This window comes from Siphateles boraxobius, unplaced genomic scaffold, assembly GCF_051911475.1.
Source record: "Siphateles boraxobius isolate OS27281-9 unplaced genomic scaffold, OSU_SipBor_1 32, whole genome shotgun sequence".
In the NCBI taxonomy this organism is placed as follows: Eukaryota; Metazoa; Chordata; class Actinopteri; order Cypriniformes; family Leuciscidae; genus Siphateles; species Siphateles boraxobius.
The window spans coordinates 1,141,179-1,151,474 of NW_027508942.1; the positions used below are offsets into that span (position 1 = coordinate 1,141,179).

Sequence of the window (10,296 nt, forward strand, 5' to 3'; positions counted from 1 at the left end):
ATAGGAATCTGGGGGAACAGCTGTTAATTATCGATAGGAATTTGGGGGAACAGCTGTTAATTAAGTCATTTGATTCAGTTATGTGTGCAGAAATGAAATGTCTTCCAAGATAACAATACATCATTACAACCGAAATACAAAATTGTTACTGAAGAAAAAAAGAAAAAATATTGTCAAACTAATATGAATCCATGTGCAGAAAATTAATTAACTTTTTTTATTTTATTTATTTTATAGTTATTTGTTGACATTGATACGACAAAATAAATATGGACAATTAAATCATATAAAATAGACAAATAGAACAAATAGCCAGACCGCTAAAGTCAACATTTCAGTGATGTTAAATCAATTAATCGCATCTAAGATTTGTGTTTCTAATATATGTGTGTGTGTGTATAATATATATATATATATATATATATATATATATATATATATATATATATATATATATATATATATAGTATGTCACACACATCACATAAACTTGGATACGATGAATTGGGATTAATTGATGTTACAGCAAACCCATTCTACTTTCATAATGTAAAATGTGATACTGAAGCACTTATTTTTCCTCCAGGAATTGGTTTGATCATAATAGGTGGGAATTCATATTTTTCTAAAACAACTTACATTGCTCTTCCACATTATCCAAGTTGTTTCATTGTATAAATGAATATATTAATGCAATATAGATTGATTACTATGTTCTGAGTTTATTGAAATGCTAAAAAAACAATCTTTTTTAAAAAATATTTAGTTTTTAACATTTCTGGAATAACGAAATGAATTGTGGTAAGTTAAAATTTCAGAGCCTGTTTTTGTTATTATTTTTTTTGGAAAACAAGCAGCTTTGTATACGAAATACCAGAGAAAATATATTCCCTTGTATTGAGGGTTATTTGAATATTATGTTGGACTATATTGGGGGCCTTCAAATAAAAAAAAAGTTTGAAAAACCAGTGGATCAGAGTATACAGACAATTTTCTTTAAAATAACATGCACTGATAAATCATTCATAAGGCCGGGAAAATGCATTAAGAAAGCAAATAAGGTCTATTTTGACTTCATGTTGATTTTACATCTGCTCTTACAGAAGTGGAAATACATCTGGCCTTGAATACTAACCCACACAATTACTCTGGTTCCATTCCGGGGTTTGGTTTCCTGGGCATGAGCATTACTCTGTCCACCTCTCCAGCACTCCTGTAAACAGTCTGAGCAGTGATTCATGTGCTAATATTAATATTTTGTTGCCCAAACCTGTTGGTGTGACGTGTTGGAGATCACAGATTCTGTCCCTGACTGTTATTAATGCAGACATTGTATCTGATAAGAGCACATGCAGGTGGCATTTCTGTCAGATGAATGGCTGAAGTGTCAGTTCTGCATTGCTGTGGTCATTTGAGTGCAACTATGACTTTTAAAAAAAATAATTATATGCTTGTGTTTTGAATGTGAACAGAATAACAGAACACATAACAGAATGTGTTTCTGTAAGCTATACATTACCAAAATATTTCATAGGCCTATTGGATTTATGACTTTTAAAAGCAAGCTTGTACGTTATTTGGCATCCCGTGTCTTGATGTTCCCTGCCTTAACATCCACCAGGAATGAAGATGGCAGACTTTTAAGATAGGAAGTTTCTACAGTAATTATGTATTTTTGTAGGCCAACTCAGAAGTCGGCCTCATCCTCACAGAGCCAGCCCTTAAGACTCAAGTTCTGAACTCAAAAGCAGCTTTCATTGGCCGACCGACCAAAAGGCAGCCTGAGTGACATCAGAATCAGAATCAGAAAGAGCTTTATTGCCAAGTGTGCTGCACACACAAGGAATTTGTTTTGGTACTGAGGCTTCCAGTGGACATATACAAATACAAATACAACATGAAACATAATACTACAAATTATAAGAATAAAAAATAAAAATATAAATATATGAGAATAAAACTATAACAGTTGGGTTTAGTCAGAATAGACATTTTCAGATTTACAGATTATGAACCTATTTACAGTGTTTTGAATATTATAAATAAATAAATCTACATATAAGTATCACCTGAGTTGTGGGATATTGCACTAAACAGTGGGAGCATTGCACTTACAGGCATATGCCTTGGGAGGAGTGTTAACTGTTCAGAAGGGAAATGGCCTGTGGGAAGAAACTGTTCCTGTGCCGAGATGTTCTTGTGGCCAGTGATCTGAGTCTCCGTCTTGACGGTAACCCTTCAAACAGGTGGTGTCCAGGGTGAGTGGAGTCTGTGATGATTTCACCTGCTCTCTTCCTCACTCTGGAAGAGTACAGGTCCTGGAGGGATGGCAGGGGGGCACCAATGATCCTCTCCGCAGTCCGGACTGTCCGTTGTAGTCTCCTGATGTCTGATTTGGTAGCTGAACCAAACCAGACAGTGATGGAAGCGCACAAGACAGACTCAATGACGGCTGAGTAGAACTGAATCAGCAGATCCTGTGGCAGGTTGAACTTCCTCAGCTGGCGAAGGAAGTACAGTCTCTGCTGGGCCTTTTTCACAGTGGAGTCAATGTGTTTGTCCCACTTCAGGTCCTGAGAGATGATAGTGCCCAGGAACCTGAATGACTCCACTGCTTCCACAGTGCTGTTCATGATGGTGAGTGGGGGGAGTGCTGAGCTGTTCCTCCTGAAGTCCACGATCATCTCCACTGTTTTGAGCGTGTTCAGCTCAAGGTTGTTATAACTGCACCAGGCAGCCAGCTTTTCAACCTCCAGTCTGTAAGCAGACTCGTCACCGTTTCGGATGAGACCGATGACAGTGGTGTCGTCTGCAAGTTTCAGGAGCTTGACAGTGGGGTCTTTAGAAGTGCAGTCATTAGTGTACAGGGAGAAGAGCAGTGGGGAGAGAACGCACCCTTGGGGAGCACCAGTGCTGATTGTGAGTGTCTTGGATGTTTGTTTCCCCAGTCTCACTCGTTGCTGCCGGTCCTTCAGGAAGCTGGTGATCCACTGACAGATCGAGGATGGTATGGAGAGCTGGGACATGTAAAGCAACCAATCACAGCTTGTTTTGTTCAGCATCGTGTCTAGGGGCATGGAAATGTAAAGTCAACGTCCCCAACAGACCAGTGTGTAAAAACTCTTGGACGTCTTTTAAAAAAAAAAAATTCATGCCATGAACTTCACATACTTTTGAAAATTCAGCGTTTAGTTAATTATTTCAGCAATATATACATTTTCCCACACACATTAAAGGACATATTTTGGATTCAATTTGCTGTTCAGGTGATACACCTGTTAACTGTAAAGCAGATTCTTTCCCTTTTTCTGACCGTATGCTGCTCTCGTTCAGTGTTAATCTCTCACTCTCCAAATCTAATCTCCCACATAATATAACATTCTGAAATATTAAAGGGTAACTAAACCCCTGATCAGAGCCTGACTCCACCCACTGGCAATATTTGAAAAAGGCTGGAAAAGTGGGCAGAGCCAAGCGGAGAAAGAGGCGTCGAACCGAGGGCGGGCGTGCACCTGAGACCCGCAGTGACGGCTTAATTGACAGCTGCTGTCAGACTCTAAAATGGAGAGTGACTGGAGTGACGCAAGTAGCTTTGCAACAGAGCTGTCATTTTAAGTCGAGGATGTTGAATTGTCTGTGGACACAGGGCCAGAGCCATATCAATTCGAGCCGCTGGCTCAAACTGCGATTTTAACTCCCGCATCGCGATTTGCATCCGATGAGTTTTATCGAGTTGATGTCAATAGCGCGCGCTCTCTGTAAGCATATTCATGTTTTGCCGCTGTGTGAAAAAATACAGCAAAATGCCCCGCGCGTTTGTCGACCCCAGAGGATTAACTTTAGCCTAACCATAAGAGTTTGGGGGTATAGTCTAATATGTAGTCATTGTTCATTCCGGACACACAGTGCCGCGACAAATCAATCACTCCTTTAGCCTGCACATTCATTCACTGACCTCGCGGCTGCTGCAACTTGCGTTCTCTTCACGACTCAACCTCCACAGACATTTTTTAAATGTTTTTTCAGACAATAACTAGGCCTACTCAAGATTTTGCTTTAGAATAATTTTCGGGACAATCAGGGCAGGATTCGGGATTTGGGACAACAGCTTAGCTTTCGGGACTGTCGAAACAGTGGTTTTGACGAAACAAGATGGTTTTTATACTGCCAAAGGGCGCGGTAGCTCGTACCAAGGGCGTGGTGAGCTGGAAACTGCCAAACGTCACGAACCACCCCAAAACATCCAATAGGAAAATTCAACTGCAGTAGCCAGACAAACAGCACTCAAACGCAGTAGCGCGGGAAGGGGGGTGCTGCGGGGGCTGCAGCCCCCCTCGTCATAGCATCAGCCCACCCTGGTGGGGGGCTGTGGTGGACTATAATATTATACTTAAAAACGTGAGGAAAAAATGTAAAATATACATAACATACTGTGTATGGGATAAAAATTATGGGCAGTAAGATATAAACTAATGATTTATTTTAATATTTCGTGAATCGTTGATATACGCCTACTCAGACAGGAAGTGCTTCCGTCACGTCATACTAATTTGGTCATGGCTAGCAATAAGCAGCAGAAACGTATTTCTGACTTTTTTTCGAGTAACACCACGGTTAAGAAAAGTAAAATAAATAGTAGTCATGGGAAAAATTCTCAAACAAAGGATGTCAACAACAACGACAATGAAACGACGACTGAACCCGCGCCAAAGGCTGACACTGACACAAACTCGGTTCAAAGCCTCGTTAGGCCTATATCAGCATCCGCGAGCAGCGAGGTTTGTGAGCTGGACGTTATGGACTCTGCTGAGGTCGGGACACATAATCGGATGGCTGCCAGGGAAGATGACAAGCCCTACCAACCCAGGATGAAATTTCCAGGCAGGAGATTTGGTGGGGAAACGTTCGAGCGTTCATTTCAATGTGGATGGTTTGACAAATGGAGATGGCTGCATTACATTAGAGAATCTGACTCTGTGATTTGTTTTATATGTGCTAAAGCCATGGATAAAGGATTACTGCGCCTCCACAACGACAATCAAAGCTCCTTTCTAAAGGCTGGTGTTGGATATAGTAACTGGAAGAAAGCTTGTGATAAATTTGCTCAACATGAGTTATACGAATTGCACTCGGATTCAGTGCGTGCTTTGGAATCCTTAAAATTAACACCAATCAACGCTGTGATCTCGGATATTGCCGCTCGAGACCAGGCTACGGGTAGGGCTGTGCTGGAGCTTTTTTTCCGCTCAATCAAGCTCCTGGGCCGCGAAGGGTTGCCACTCAGAGGGCACGCTCACCGAGATGGAGTACTCTGGCAGTTAATGCTGGAGAGGACACACGCTCTCCCGAAAGAAAGAGAATGGATGTTACGGAGAGAAAATTGGATGTCCGATACAATTCAAAACGAAATTCTCGGGAGGTTTGCTCATGCCATACAACGTGAAATCATGCTTCAAACTAGCTATTGTTCTTTCTTTGGACTCACAGCAGACGGAACAACCGATATCAGCGCGAGCGAGCAATTTTCATGTTGTTTGCAGTTTGTGGATTCAGATGATTTAAGGGCACAAAACGTCTTTCTTGGATTTTATAACGCTAGTGACTCATCGGCAGAAACATTGTTTTCATGCATCAAAGACATATTTATCCGTTTAAACGTACCTCTGGAACGTTTGGCAGGATATTGTTTTGATGGTGCGTCCAACATGTCTGGCCGTATAAATGGTGTTCAGGCAAAGCTAAAAGCAGAGTGTCCAGGGTCCCTATATGTGCATTGCAGTAACCATGCTTTGGACCTCGTTCTGCAAGAGGTAGCAAGGGAAGTGAGACTCATTGCAGACACATTGAATTTTGTTCAGGGAGTGTCTGTGGTCATTTCAGAATCAGCCAAACGTAAGCAGTTGTTCAGGTCTCTTTTTGGCTGTGAAGATGTGGTGTGCAATCTTCTGGGGCTTTGCCCAACTCGATGGTGCATCCGCAGCACTGCGATGCAACAATTTGAAAATGCCAAATCTCTCCAGATTGAGCAAAACCCCAGCTCGCATCCGCAACACTTCAGAACCAGAGGCTCTGGTGTGCAAATCTGGAGAAGCACAGTGGCGACGTCAGTTCTTTGAAGCAGTAGACTTAATCCAAACTGAGCTTAAAAGAAGATTTGATCAAAATGGAATGAAAGTGGCTGCACAAAGAGAAACAACTCTTATCAAAGCTGCAAACCAAAACCTGTCTGGACTAAATGAAGAAATGCAACTCCCGGAACGGTTTGATCGATCACGCCTACAAATGCAACTAACTCTACTAGGTGGCCTAACTAAGGAGAGACGATTCACTGCAGTGAAAGAGATAGCTGAATTCATTTCATCATTGCATCCCCAAACTAGAGAGCTATTTAAAGAAGTTGAGGCATTCGTTGAGCTTTGTTTATGTCTACCTGTGTCAGCTGCTCCATCAGAAAGATCATTCTCAGCACTCAGACGACTGAAAACCTGGACCCGAAGTACCACAAGCCAGAAGAGGTTGACACATCTGGCGTTAATGCACATACATAGTGACATTCTGGACAGGCTGGATATACTATCTCTTGTTCGGAGATTTATCAGCAACACACCTGAACGCAAGGCCATGTTTGGTGCACTTTAAATCGAGGTAAGAAATTGTTTTAAATCCCTTATACTGCCGCCAAGCATTTTAGCTTTATTTATTTCTGTATCCTGTGGCTGAAGAAGCCTAGCATTGGGCAGCATATCACTAAATAATATGCATGTATTATAGTGATTAAATATGACATTAGTTTATTTTTTATTTTTCAGAAATTATCATCCCAGTTCTCAGCGTTTTCTACCGGAAGCCAAGGGAAGCCAGGCATCCCCTATCTCGTCCGACAATCACTATTGTTAATAAAACATTTTATTTGACTTGTGACTTGGCCTCTCATTTTACGTGATTGATGAAGTGGGTATCAATGGACAGCGTTAGGCACAAGCTGAGTTTCGGCGCCCTCCAAGTTCACGTGCGATGCAAGTTGTGCCGGCGCCTTATTACATTGTCTGCTATATTTGCTGCTTATTTATTAAATACAGGCAATTCAATTGGTTGATAAAACATTGATCAAAATTAAGATACTCTTTTTAAAAGATTTTCGTTTTATATAAATTGTCTTTCTACATAACAAAACTCAATGAATTGGTCAAAATCATGTCTCCAGTCCAGACATATTGCGCATCTCATGATGCATCATATCTTTATCATGCTGCATGCTCATTTTCATAATCAACATTGATTAAATTAAAAAATAACATTAGCCTATAATATGTAAACATAAATATGATACTAAATATGTTTACTTTAATGGCTACAACAAGTATACTGTACAGAGAAATTTCATGTCTTGTCGCCAGTCAGCCACAACATAATGACGTCCAGGGGCGGCGCCAGATAATTTTTAACGCAGGTGCTGAGGGGGTGCTATCATTGACAGGGGGAGCTGCGCGTATAAATACTATTATAAAATGAGCAAAACTTCAATATTTAATATTAAATCATTTTAATTATTACAACTAAAGTTTTAATTTTACAACTAAAGTTTTAATTTTACTTTAATTTAAAGATGTATGCCTATTATTTATGTTATTTCAACATAATATCTCGTTATTTCGACGTGTGTGTGCAACATAATCTGAGAGTAGCCTATTTCTTTTCGTTTGAAAAATTTATCAAGTTCACGAATAATTGTGCGTGTATTTATTAATCATTATGATACTAAAATCATAAAGTAGGTTATACTACAAAAAATCAGATGAGCCCAGAATATAAACGCAACACGTTTAATTAGCCTACACATTAAGCATTTTCCTCCCATAGAAAACCATTATAAGAACACTTGGTTTAATACAGATTAGAATGTCCCATCATATGTCGAAATAACGAGATAAGTTGCTTCCAGAAATTATTATGGGGGGTGCTTTGGTCTTTATTGGGGGTTCTGAAGCACCTGCTAGCCCCACCCCCTCCTTAGCGCCGCCCATGATGACGTCACATTTTCCAAACCAGCCCTCAGCCCCCCTCGCATGAAACAGCTTCCAGCGCGCCTGCTCAGACGTTTGTACACCATATATTGTACAATTAAAACACTTTATACACAAATGTCAAAAAAGTTACTCGAATCAAAGAACAGCACTAATAAATCCCCATTCTTACAGATCATTAACTAAAAAAAAAAGAGTTGGTTTAGGGTTTAGTTACCCTTTAAGAATATCAACTTGGACAATTTATCCTCTAGCATCAGTAGCTTTCCCAGTACTGACAGTTTTTCTACCCCGGATAAACTGCTCCCTCACTACAACAATAATCTTCATAACCTTGCTCCACTCAAAACCAGGACTGTTTAATTTACTCTCTCTGCACCTTGGTTTACTAACACTCTTAAAAATTGAACACCCACCAGCAACTTATGTCTACTTCTGGTCCGAACTCACCTGTCCCAGTTTCATTTGCTCCCACCCATTTACTCACAGCATTTACCTTACCCACAGTAAAGGAAATTTCCGAACTCATTCAAAAATCCAAATCTTCAACCTGCAGATTAGACCCCCTTCCTACAGTTCTTGTAAAGGCCACGGTCCCTTTTCTGTACCCTCTCATTACAGACATATTCACACTCTCTTACCACTGGAATTGTTTCTTCTCTTAAAACAGCTGCTGTAACTCCAATTCTTAAGAAACCTAGTTTAGATCCCAATAACCTTAATTTTCATCCCATTTCATATCTTCCATTCATCTCCAAAATTCTTGAAAAAATAGTTGCTGCTCAACTCCATACTCATATTTCCTACAATAATCTACAGGTGAAACTCGAAAAATTTGAATATCGTGCAAAAGTTATAGTTTGATGATTACGGCTTACAGCTTATGAAAAACCCAAATTCAAAATCTCAGAAAATTAGATTACATGAAATCAATAAAAAAAAGAATTTTAAATACAGAAATTTCAGCCCTCTGAAAAGTATGATTAATACATTTAGTATATATAACTATATACATATGCATGGTTTCACCTTTTAATTTGAATTACTGAAATACATGAACTTTTGCACAATATTAACATTTTTCGAGTTTCACCTGTATGAACAATTCCAGTCTGGTTTCCATCCTCAGTTCATTCAGTTAAAGTCCCTGTAAAGTAAAAAGTATGTGTTCTGAGTTTGTCACACCACAAAAAAAATTTGTTGTTAGCCACCCAGACAAATTTGAATGATAAAGCCGGCAAGTACATCAAATAAGCTATCAAAGGCAAGTACATCAAATAAGCTATCAAAATTTTGAAAAAAGAGCAGTAGAGCCCGTTCACGGAGAGCCTGTTCACTCCCTATTAAGTCCTGTACCGAATTTGGGTTGTAGTTCCACCAGAGTTCCACTGGGGGGGGGGGGGGGGGGGGGGGGGGGGGGGTGAAATGGCACTGAGTGCAAAATGAATGGGAGTCTATGGAGCTAGACGGCTAAATTTGTCTTTCACCCGATTGCCATGGGAAATCTCAGATTTGATTGTAGATTTTGCAAGTTCAACATGGGTTATAGGTCAAAAGTTGAATGAACGAAAACTTATGTGGAGGCACAGGGAGGCAGCCCCTGTGATAAAAACTGGTAGAAAGTGGTCAGCAAGGAAATATGTAGTAGAGGCAAAGGCTGACCTTCAAATTGGGGATATCGTGGGACAGGTACAGCATGGAAGAGGGGGTTTTGGGCTGAGTTTAGCTCCTCCTAAATGGCACAAGGCAGGCCCAGCTCAAAGGAGGAAGCTGGTAGTCAACGAGGTGCGAAAGCAGGAGGAGAGGATGAGATGTATAAAGGCCATTTCCCAGGCCAAGCAGGGAGAGTGGATGAGATGGGAGAGTGTGGAACGACGCAAAATGGGCTGGCAAGACCTTTGGTCAATGGAAGGGAGTAGGATCAGTTTCCTTATTAGGTCAACATATGATGTTCTCCCATCACCCGCAGAACCTAAACCTCTGGGTAAGAGAGGATCCCTATTGTCCTTTGTGTTCATCACCTGCCACATTAAGGCACATTTTGACAGGATGTAAGGTGGCTCTTAGCCAAGGTCGGTTTACTTGGCGCCATGACCAAGTATTGCGATGTTTGGCTTTAGCATTGGAAGGCAAGCGTAGTATGACCAATAAGTTGCCGCCTGTTCTAGCAAAACATTACACGCAGAAGACAATATTCCTCCGCCCAGGCGAGCAACCACCAAGAAAAGGGGCTAACACCAATTCTCGGACAGGACAACTGGAAGCTGCTAGG

The 10,296-nt window shown here is 40.6% G+C and overlaps 1 long non-coding RNA gene across 1 annotated transcript; it reads left to right on the forward strand.

Moving 5' to 3' along the window:
- Window positions 1–6,221: 6,221 nt before the first annotated feature.
- On the forward strand, window positions 6,222–6,921 carry LOC143700943 (uncharacterized). The gene is made up of 2 exons (XR_013189685.1): window positions 6,222–6,645; window positions 6,810–6,921. It is a non-coding gene; the product is annotated as an uncharacterized LOC143700943 (long non-coding RNA).
- Window positions 6,922–10,296: the final 3,375 nt, after the last annotated feature.